Raw genomic sequence first — 12,443 nt, forward strand, 5'->3', positions numbered from 1 at the left:
AATAAAGTCGTCGGAAGTAAGAATAAGGTTGAAGAGACGTTGCTGTACTGCAAGTCGTTGGATATGCCTTGTTTTATGTCTTTTCGAATGTGGCTGCGAGATAACAGACTCTGTTTCGCGCCCAGGTCAGTTTCACAGTTCTTTTTTGTACGCGTTCTGACTTAGCGTGATTCAACCTAACCTGACTTGGCCTAACTGATTCTAATATTCATTCCATATTCTTCTTCACATAGTCTCACTCTTTGCCAGGCTTCATAGTCCCTTCGTACGTGGTCTGACTTAAACTTAGCTGAGCCTGATATTTCTCTCATTCACCATAAACTCCTAACTCCCTGGGCCGGTTTCATAGCTCCTTCGTATATGCCCTGACCTAACTTAGTCTAACCTGGTCTAACCTAATCTACTAAATCAATCTCTGGTAGTGAAGGAGTTAAACAGAGGTTGTAATTAATCACGTTACTATGTTAGGATTCTTCTAAAATAAATATATTGTGTAGCTGTAACGATAATTAAATAAAAAAGACATAATAGCAGTGAAAAGATTTACGTATTAATGTGTGCTTTTCATTACACCTCTACCTAATTCCCTTTCTGAACCATCACTTCCACTTCTTCTCTGTCTCTCTCAACATCCTAATATTTTTACCTCCGTTACACTCGCACATGCTTCCTCTTCCTCCGTCACTCTCACACTTGCCTTCTCCCCCTCCATCACTCTCACACTTGCCTTCTACCCCTACCTTCTCCCTCTCTTTCTCCTTCTCTCTTTCCATCACTCCCACACCTGCCTTCTCCCCCACCATCACTCGCACACCTGCCACCTCTCACTCCATCACTCCTATACGTGCCTCCTCCACGTCTGTCACTCACACCTACTCCCTCCCCCTCCATCACTCTCACACCTCCCCCCATCACCACTCCCTCTCACTCCTGGCATGATCGTTGGACCGGTTCCTGATTAACCTCCAGGTGTGCTAATGTGCTCAGATTATTTGTCTCCCAAGTAGGTGATAAGCAACTGCAGAATTTTACATAGTATCTATATCTGTCTATCTGTCTACCTATCTGTCTATCTGTCTACTCATCTATCCATCTGTCTATCTATGTATCTATCTATTTATCTATCTGTCTGTCTGTCTGTCTTTCTGTCTAGAGAGAGTAAACTAAATGAACTCTAATCTCTTAATACCTACTCTATAACTATTTTAGTATACATAGGCCATTGATTCCTTTACTCCCTATTTAGATCGACCGCTGCCTATTTTGGAGGTCGTATCGTTGAAGCGTTGGCTGGCTTTAACAGATGCTTATATTGCGCCAGCCTGATTTACGGACGATTTTACTGCACATAAATAAACTTTGATGCTGATTCTAGTGCTGCTTGTAGCTGCTCATATGGGTTAGTTAATTCCACTCTCCAGTGCGAGAGAGAGAGAGAGAGAGAGAGAGAGAGAGAGAGAGAGAGAGAGAGTTGAGGGCGAGTGTACTAAGGCATGGGATATAATGTAAGTTTATGGTATATACGGCGATTTTTACCTGACAACGATCTGTGGCGTCACTGAACTCGGTTGGTGGTCAGGTGTAGTCAGACTGAAGGGTTGATTTGACTAGTAACCAAGGAGACTCATGCCTCTTAACTAAGGCTTATCGAATTTCATGCAACCATAACTTCGTACTAAAGATGACACACACACACACACACACACACACACACACACACACACCGCTCGCTGGTGCAGTGGTAACGCTCTCGCCTAGCATCTGCTAAGACGGGGGTTCGCGCCTTGCTCGGGATGCGAAAAAGTTTCACTGACAAAGCGGGTGGTCACTGTCCTCCTTGAGCAAGAGGATGGGTGTGTGCGTGTGTGAAGGTCAAGGCTTTGCCCTTAGATCGGACTATATGAGCTCTCAGCTCTCTTCCGGGAGGGTAAAATGCCGATGATCACAAAACCATCACGTGATCCTGACCGACCCGGTGAATTACACACACAAAGACTCTCTAGGAGAGAAATCTATGCTTCCACAGTATAAACAATAATCTCATTTTACTTTTAAAATTTATACGGTCTAGGAAAGAAGAGCAATAAAAGGTGACAGGAGAGGCGGGAGAAATAGGAAGAGAAAGGGACAGACACAGAAAAAGAATGATAATGGTAAAAGAAGAAGGAAACGGCACTACATCAAGTGAGTGGAGGATGATAGTCACCAGCTACCACTAAGAGGTGGTTCTGAAACTTGGATACCTGAATATTAAGTACTTTCCCGATGCCCAGACGGCTGTGCATTTGTGACTGGTTCTGTAAATGCAATATTATTTATACTTAACTGGTTAGGCAACCTTATATGGTGCCTCACAGCTTCCTTCCTTCTCTCTGGCCAACTAGTTACTTCTCCATTCTCTTCATCGTCTTTCCTCCAAGTTTCCTCCCACTTTCATCCAATTTTCCCCATAGTTTCCTTCCAGTTTCCTCCTCGTTTCCTCCTCCTTTCCTCTCAGTTTCCTTCCAGTTTCCTCCTCGTTTCCTCTCAGTTTCCTTCCAGTGTCCTCCCACTTTCCTCCCAGTTTTCTCCCAGTTTCATTTCAGTTTCTTCTCTCTTCTTTCTCATCCAGTCGCGTCACCCTTCAAGGACCTACTAAGTGGTTTTCCCTTTCCTCTTCTCTTCTCTCTCTTTCCTCCTACTTTCCTCCAAGTTTCCTCAAATTTTCCACCGTTTCCGCTGAGGTTGTCCTCCTACACCTCACCAGCTTCTTTTGGGAGTATAGGGAGGGACAGGAGGGACGTTTGTACTGTATAACCCGGGCAGCGAAGCAGCTGGGTTATATCAGTGCCACCACGTGAAGGCTCTCACCAGCACAGTTCCGAACTCCAAACACGTACAAGCATTATAAACACACACACACACACACACACACACACACACACACATTTATTCACAACCGAGCCATTTGGAAATCATCTGTTAATAGGTGGGCAATTTTATCTCAATATGGATGACAGGCGTACGTGGGGTAATCTTGCTGAGTGTGGGTAACTGTCTGGGTCCGATCGTGTGCTGAATGGGGTCGCTCTCCCCGCACTTATATATTCCTTCATATGATCTGTACTGGCAGAAAATCCCGTTTCTGTGCCAACGTCCGAAAAAAGAAAAAGAATTATGCGGTATTGATGTTAAGGAGAATGGGTCGACAGTGGTTCATACCCCAAATGACTTTACATGCATATAGTAAAAAATAATCCACATCGTTGTTCCATATAATATCAAGTCGTGGGCACAACCAAGAGGGGAGTGGGAGACGATTAGCCTGCCCCCCCTCCCTCCACCCTTCCAACAGAATAAAGTGAACTGGAAGGTAGTCAGCTAGTCATTTATCATCATCATCACCATCATCATCATCATCATCATCATCTCCTTTCCCACTCCAAAGTGGGGGATAGGGTTCAGATTTAAAAAAAAATGATATAGATATTAATCAAAGTTTGCCCAGTTGAATGTGCCACACTCCCATTCACTCACCATTATTTTATTTATTCATTTAGGTATTAGTCATTGTTTCCGGGGTTGTTTCCTAGAGTAATTAACAATATATATATTTTTTATGGACCAAATGGTTTCCTGTAAGCCAAGAAACCATTTACAACGCTGGGTGGTAACCATATAACCAAACCATACTTGCTCCCTACTTGTCAAGTGGGTTTGTGGAGGGTTAGTGCCCCTCCCTGTAAAACAAGTAACTCAGAGTCAAATGGCCACCCCGTACGGGATTATGGCGTCTGGCAATAGATAGATAGATAGATATTTTTATGGACTGCTCTCACCCTGGCATTGCATAGTGGCAGTAATTGCATGAGTCTGTATAGTCATCGTGAGAAGCTCATCAGGGTACAGCACTGATAACACGTGTAAAGACATACCACTACACACACTTCTAACGTCCGCGCCCACGCTGGATTGATCTCTTGTCCAGATATGAGGGTGATGGCTTGACAGGGATGTTGTATAAGAAGTATGTGCCTGGGAGTGAAGGAGGCTTTTGTTTAACGCTCTTCTTCCTTGATCATACACGGAGGCAGCTCTGAAAACAAGAGAAAATATCCATACTGTTTTATATTCAGTCTGTCAGATGTATGGACTAACATCATTATATACCTACCAGTGTATATACGTGGAAGGAGAATGAGATATCGACTAGAAGAATGTATGCGAGTGAGGTGGAGGGGGGAAAGGGAGATCGACGATGAGATGGAGGGTTAGAGTGGAGAAATATATGAAAGAGGGTGATGTTAGTTGGAGGGAAGGCAGCTAAATGGTAGGGGACAGGGTGACAGAGAGGAAATTTGTGGCTACCCCATACGGGAGTGAGGCGTTGGGCTATAGATAGATAGTATATATGTGTGTGTGTGTGTGTGTGTGTGTGTGTGTGTGTGTGTGAAAGGGTACCGGTAATATTAAAATTGCAGAAGAATAAAGACTTCGCATTAGTAATAATTTAAAACAAATTTTTAAAGAAACATTCAACTGCATCCCTTATCGAGCATTCATCAGTTTTCAGTATTAGATTTTTTACCGCCTTTCTCTCCCTGTCCCATATTACCTCCTTCCTTCGCTGTCATCCTCTCGTCCGCTCCCTCTGCCTCCCTCTTTGCAACCTTCCGTCCTACCATTCCTACTTCTTTCCCTCCCTAAATCCCTCCCTATCTCACTACCTCCTCTTCAGCCATTCCTCCTACCTCTCTTCCTCCCTGTCTCCATTTCAAAACCATCCTTCCCCACAACAACATCTTCGCCTTCTTCCCTCCCTTCCTATCTTCTTCACTCCCTCCCTCCCTACCTCCCACTCTGCTTCTCTCCCTCCCTCACTTCCTACCTCCCTCCCTCCCACCCTGCCTCACTTTCACCCATCATCCTGCCTCACTTTCGCTCACCTTCCCCAAATCAGCCTTGTCTCGTCATCTTGTTGTGTCCAGAAGTGAAAGTTGGAGAGTGGACCAGATGTTAGAGAGAGAGAGAGAGAGGAGAGTGTGTGTGTGTGTGTGTGTGTGTGTGTGTGTGTGTGTGTGTGTGTGTGTGTGTGTGTGTGTGTGTGTGTGTGTGTGTGTGTGTGTGTGTGTGTGTGTGTGTGTGTGTGTGTGCACTGCTACTGCTACTACAGAATAGTAATCTGTAGTTCCACCCCCAGAAAAAAAAGAACTTGCATCTTCAGGCCTTTATCAACTTTGTCATGATGATGATGATTTGCACCCAATATATTTACTCTTCCCACACCCCAACACCTTCCCCCTCTCCTCCTGCCCCTCTCAGCCTCTAGTCTTATATCCACGGGCTATACCTTAATAGATGGAAGGTAATTCCTAATGGGGACCACCTTGAGCTGCCTTCGTCACTAAATGTAATTGGTTAACGTAATGGGATCCTATAACAACCATGACCATCTAACAAGCTATTATGTGCTACCTTCGTTGAGCACCTGTGTGAAGAGAGGCAACGAAAATGCGTGTTTAAGGCCTACCAATGCTCGGTTATACAAACAACTCTCAATCCCTCCTTCTCTCCAGGTAAGACGGTGTCATAGCGTGGGCAATGATAGCTGGAACGTGTGAGGTAAGTGATAAATATGCTCCCAGATTTTAGTCCTTTTGCAGCTTGATTTCGTGTAGGTCAGTGGCCGAAAAAGACAGTGCTATGGCCCAACAACACGTCCTTTCCATAACAATGTACGTGACCAGCATAACATTCTAGCGTTAATTTACTGTTCCCGCTCGGCATTCACGATGGATAGATGGCAGTTTTTGGCCAAGTTAGAGTAAAAAGAGCATAGTTGGTCCGCTACCTGGCCCAGCACGACGGTGGGATAAAAAACGTTTGTGTAACACAGGGGCTCCAACTGTCACCCTCGTGTTTGTTGCTGTGTCACTTTGGTATCTCTAGGTTTCTCTCTCTTGTCTCCTTATTTCCCTCCTTCCATACCTTTCATTCTTTCCCTCCTCTCTACATATCTGTCTCTGCCATCGAACTTGGAAAATGCTATATCAGTTTGCTTCTCTGTTTGGTGGATAGGTGGGCTGTGGGTCAAGGAGGAGTTTATTATATTTTGAGGTGGTTCCGGATCCAGATACAAGAAATCATAAATTATATTGGCGTTAGCGGAGGTATGCACTCTCTGAACGCTTTGTATTTGCTGTGTCATTTGAGTCTCTCCTCATTTTTCCCATCTCTCACTATTTCCTTCCTTCCGTACCTCTCATTCTCTCTGTCTTCTCTTAATATTTGTTTTTGTGACACTATTCTCCTCATTTCACTCTCCTCTCTTTGTATTTCCTTCTTTATCACTCCTCTCCATAATTTCCTCCTTCCCTGTCTCTCTCCTCATTCCTTTCCTAACCAGACTTTCGTTCTCTCCCTCTTGTTTCACTGCTTTCCTACCTTCTTCACTCCCTCTTCTCTCCATTGTTTTCTCCTTCCTTACTTCTCCTTTCCTTCCTCTTCTGTCCTGTTTTCTTTCTGTCTTACCTTGCCTTCTCACTCATTTTCTCCATATTTCCCTGTTTTCCTATCTCTCCTTCTCTCCCTCTTCTCCCCGTATTTCCTTCCTTCACCATCTCTTCAAGTATCATGTTCACCTTCTCAAACTCTCGCTCTCTTCGTCTTACCGAAACATTTCTTTGCTTCCCTACCCCTCCTTCTCTCCTTCTTCTCTCTCCCCCCCCCCTACGTCTCTCTCATTCTTTCTATATTTCCCTGCTAACTTTCTCTCCTTTTCTCCCCTTATCTCCAAATGTCCCTACTTTCCAACTCTCGTCTCACCCTCTTCCCTCCTTATTTCCTTCCTTCCCTATCACCTCTTTTCTATATTTCCCTCTTCCCCCTCGTCACTACTTTTTAAATAACGATCCCCCCCCCCACCACCACCACACCACACCACACAACACCACACCACACCACCGTCACCACCACCACCAGTCACTGTTGCTGTGTCACTGGTCACCCTCATTCGCCACAATTGTTCTGAAATAAGAGAGAAGGGTGACGCAGGCATTGAGGTGTTGACATAACTTTCAATTATTTGCCCGTACGAAATTAGTCACTAGGGCACGATTCACTGCCTTCCAAATTAGTATCACAATGGCCACGAGTCATACCTGCCCCTTATTTCTACGCCTTTCCACACCTGCCAAAATTCCTACACCTTTCCACACCTGCCCATATTCCTACACCTTTCCACACCTGCACATATTCCTACACCTTTCCACACCTGCACATATTCCTACACCTCTCCATATCTGCCCATATTCCTACACCTTTCCACACCTGCCCATATTCTTACACATTTCCATACCTGCCCATAGTCCTTTACGATAACTCCTTCGCATGTAACTGTAACTCTAATATGAAACAGACAAAACTTAAAGGTGATGGAGTTAAGAGTGATGTTGAATGGGAATATGTGGAAGGGAATTTGTAGTATATTTCTGAGTATACGATAAGGGGTTAAACATGACCAAGATCCGTGGTACCTTCAGCTCAGTAGATGGCCAGAGGTTGTCACATTGTAAGGCTGATGTAACTAGTAATCAAGGAGCTTCTACTCTTTGTCACCGCCTTGCCAGATTTCATTCAACCACAGCATAGAATATAAGTTATGAGTGGCCCAATTCAGTGAGATGAAGGACAAGAGAGTGTAGTGTAAATATCCCAAAATTCAGTGTTCTTGGTCTCTCAGATGATGACTACACTGAGGGGTATTAGTGTAAATAAACCGCTTGCCATCATGGGCTTAGTTCTGTGGTTCAACTTACCCCATTAGATGTTCACAAAAGAACCGCTGCCCCTGTAGTGCCCTGCTACTTTTGATGTTATCCGGGGGCTGTAATTTCAAGTGGTTAGAGAGAGAGAGAGAGAGAGAGAGAGAGAGAGGAGGGGGGAGGAGGTTACTTAGTTACCTGTACAGACCACCGATTTCTTAACTTACTTTTTCCAGTGGTCCCCCCTTCCTCCCCCCCTCCCTCTCTCTCTCTCACACACACACACACACACACACACACACACACGGATCCTTACCTTTGCTTCTCCCACTAAGCTGGGAGGAAGATTCATTATGCATTCATTCTGTTGTTTGTGCCAACCCTACCTTCCCTCTTCCCTATTTTTTACCCATCACCCCAAAACAACCACGAATTTCCATGTTTTCTTGGGGTAATATTTTGTTTCTGTCCTTTCCGTATTTCACGTATGTAAGACAGAAATAACCTCCTGTTTTTTCGTGTTTTTTCGACGTTTACAGCGAGCAGGTTTTTCGTTTATTGTCGGTGTTTTTTTTTCCACTCTTGTTCAGGCACACAGAGCATATTTCTTCATCTTTATTTTCGACTTTTCTCCATATACCCCAAAATATATTACCTTCGTCTTTTCAGGTATAGTTTCCTTCGAGCTTCTGTTTTTCATACATTAGGCATATATAAACTCAATTTGTGTTCATATTCTTAACGAATGAGAGAGAGAGAGAGAGAGAGAGAGAGAGAGAGAGAGAGAGAGAGAGAGAGGGAGAGGATGCTGTGTATACTTGCTTTTTATTTTGTATATCTGTGTGTGTGTGTGTGTGTGTGTGTGTGTGTGTGTGTGTGTGTGTGTGTGTGTGTGTGTTTGCGCGTTAGTTCTCTGTCTATGTATGTATATACGTCTATAGGAGAGAGGCAAGCTGACAGAGACGACTTAAGTGTTGGTAATCTCTGGGACATCATGCCTAGTCGTTTCTAAGTCAATCCAATGGCCTCTTTGTCACTGCTTTATGAGTCAATTTACTCTTTGCCTCACTCTCTCTTCATCCACCAACAGCTTCCTTCTGAATCTTTTTATGTACAGAGAAGGTCAGTTGGTCTTTGGTTGTAAAATAGGCTATGTGGTATCTCTTCCGTGAGACTTTGACAGGCTCTCCTCCACCCACCAGTCCACCGTATAGCTTAGAAAAAGATTAATCCATTACATTATTGTTCTACTGATTAATTTAGCAGGATCTGAATTGATTTTTATATAGTTTCCAATCGGATTGAAGGAAGCATTAATCTTGTTGCTAATTCATATTCGCCATAACTCCTTTCTCACCCGCAACTCTTCCTCACCCTTCCCTTCCTCACTCACACCTCTCATTCCCTCTCTCACCACTCCCACCTTTATCATCTGCTATCACTACCCAACCCTTCCCTTCCCTACTCAAGCATCTCTTTCCCTCTCTCTCTCTCCCTGTCTCCCTCTCTCTTTCCACGCTTCCTTTCCCCTTCCTCACACACACACTCCTTCCTCTCCCTCTTCCCATCTCCCTTCCTCTCTATCTTCCCTCTTCCTTTCTTTCTCCCCATTTCCCTCCTCTCTTCCTTCCCACTTGCCTATCCCTCCCCGTTTCTCTTATCTCCCGCCTCTCCTTTACCCCTCCACCGTCTCTCCCTTACCCCGTCCGTCTCTCCTTACCCCCTCCCTCTCCCTTACCCTTCCCCGCTCTCCCTTACCCCTCCCCTCTCTCCCTTACCCCTCCGTCTCTCCTTTACCCCGTCCGTCTCACCCTTACCCCCCGTCTCTCCCTTACCGCCTCCTCCGTGTGTCCGGGTAAGGTGATAGCATCTGGAAGTCGCTGAAAGCAAGTTCTGGTCAGTGACACCAAGTACTGTACCGTCCATATATGGTGCTGACTGTGTGCTGAGTGGAAGTAGGGTAGTAGTAGTAGTAGTAGTGGAAGTAGTAATGGTAGTAGTAGTAGTAGTAGTGGTGGTGGTGGTGGTGGTAGTAATAGTGGTAGTAGTGGTGGTGGTGGTGGTGGTGGCATGATGTACTCAGGTGTAGTAGGGAGGTGTAGATGTGGTGGTGGTGATGAGGTGGACAGGTGTGGATGGTGGAGGTGGTGTGATGTGCTGTGATGTGGCAGTTTGTTGTGGTGTGGTGTGGATGATGGGTAATGAAGTCTGGCACTGTGATAACATCTACTACAACTATTTCAAGTGAGCACATGCACTTTAACCACTGCAGTATTAATTATCTTTCTTTCTCTCTCTCTCTCTCAGAGAGAGAGAGAGAGAGAGAGAAAGTGTAAATTTTTCCCTGTAGTACACATTTCAGACACTCCTAAATAAACACACACACAAACACACAAACTTATGTATACAGAACAGGCGAAACTTGGAATGTGACATCCGTAAACTTTCAGGCAGAAAAATTTCTTAGCGAATATATAGCCGATCGAAAGTTAGGTTAGGTCACTTTGGGCAGGGTTTGGTCTGATTAGGTAATTTTTGGTTGGGTTGGCTTCAGTTCGACTAGATATAGACGGATTAGGTTAGATTGCTTTAGAATACGTCGGTTTTGATAGGTTGTGGGTTGGGTTTTATTTGGTTGGGTTAGGCTGGGTTAGGTTCGGTTGGATTAGGTCATTTTAGGCTTCACTGGGTTGGGTTAGGTCGGGTATGGTATGGTTAAGTGAGACTGGGTAGGATTAGGTAGGGTTAGATGCGGTTAGGCTGCGTCAGAATTGGTTAGGTTAGGTATGTGGAGGTTACGTGAGATTGTGAGGTTAAAAACAATTAGACTGGGTTAGATGAGGTTAAGTTATATTAGGTTGGGTTAATTTGGGTTCGATTAGGTCATTCGAGGTTAGGCAGGGTTCAGTTAGAGTAAATATAGATAGGTTAGTTGAGACTAGGCCTATATAAATTGGTTTATGCATTACGGTCTATTGTTGGTCGGTCCTTCCAAAGTCAAATATCACAGGAGGTGGGCGTGGTTTTGTGTGTGTGTGTGTGTGTGTGTGTGTGTGTGTGTGTGTGTGTGTGTGTGCGCTCGCTTCGTGTTTCGTCTATTTTATATATTTTGTGTGTGCCTTGTGTGACTGAAACTTAGTGTTTGTATGTTTCACTTTTCGTGTGACTGAGGGTGGACTGCTTAAGAATACCGCCCTTCATAGTTACGATTCCTCTTCCTCAGTATAGCATATGTTTTTAGTTTATTTAGCTCTCTCTTGACGATTGTATAAGAGCTTCGTGGAAAATACTAGAACTAGAAAGATGGCAGTAGATACAGCCTTGTGTACCAGATATCCTGCCCAAGTTTCATTAGCAGATATCTTGCCCAAGTTGAATAAAGTCGTCTGAAGTAAGAATAAGGTTGAAGAGACGTTGCTGTACTGAAAGTCGTTGGATATGCCTTGTTTTATGTCTTTTCGTATGTGGCTGCGAGATAACAGACTCAGGGTCAGTCTTTTATGGCAAGCGTTAATAGATATCTCAGTGCTTTGCTTAATATGGAGGTTAATATGTCAATGGAATGTTTCTGAAGCTTTCCGCCTCCTCTCAAGTAAGGATGTTTACTGTCTTTTACACCGAGAGGTAGGGCGTGGGGCATGAGGAGCGAATGTTAGGTCAGTCTGTGTCTCAACGGTGCACATCACGGGACGGGAGACAACCGCCGATGCATAAGAGATATTAGGCTTGGGAGTTGCATGCAACTCCTTCACCTTCTTCCTTGCATCGTAAAAGGTAATGCCCTCAGTCGCTTTCTCAGTGCAGACATCTTTCTCCTCCTTCAATTTGGGACAAACCCTCGAGGAAGTGGAGTGAGCATCCTTACAGTGAAAGCAGCACTCAGGCTCGGATGTACAGTTGTCAGCAGAGTGACTTACAGCCGCACACTTGCCACACACGATGTTGGAAGCCCGACAAATCTTTTCATGATGTCCATAGAGCTGACATTTTGAACAACGAAGGGGATTCGGGATGTACAGTCTTACATTTACAATTTCATATCCTACTTTGACATTTGTAGGTAGAAAAACTTTGCCAGAAGTGAGGACAACAGTGGCTGTCTTCATCCTTACGCCTTCCTGATAACGAGTGATGAATCTGGCATCAATTACATCCTTCTGAGCAAGTTCCTGTATGATCTCTTCCTCACTCATCACCATGAGATCCCTGCAAGTGATAACACCCTTGCAGGAATTCATGGATGTTGGGATCTTGGCTTCGATATCATGGCAGTGAAACTTGCGCAGCTTTAGCAAGTCTTTAACCTGAGCTGAGTTGAATGTCTTTACTAGGAGGTCCCCATTTCCAAGTTTTTTTACTTGTTCCACCTCTCCCGCACAGTGGTCAATCACCTTCTTGACAATGAAGGGATTGAGTCTGGACAGGGGAGTGGAACCTAGTGCATGAAGCGTTACGAAGGTCGCGTTATTTACAGGTATGTCAAGCGGGGAACGAGTCTGGCGTCCGTCAGTCTGGGGCCGGTCAGTCACGGTAGGGATGTCGTCAGGACTACCTCCCCCCCTGAAGGGGGGGAAGGCAGTAGGGGCGTCCGTCATAGCTACCACTTCCCCGTGAAGGGGAAGTGGGAAGAGAGAGAAAAACGACCAAGGGGAAAAGTACCTGGGGAAGACCCACCTAGGCTGAGATTACCCTCTCAAACCA

Source organism: Coenobita brevimanus, chromosome 4 (assembly GCF_032717465.1).
Source record: "Coenobita brevimanus isolate Jiangsu-jjx chromosome 4, ASM3271746v2, whole genome shotgun sequence".
Lineage (NCBI taxonomy): Eukaryota > Metazoa > Arthropoda > Malacostraca > Decapoda > Coenobitidae > Coenobita > Coenobita brevimanus.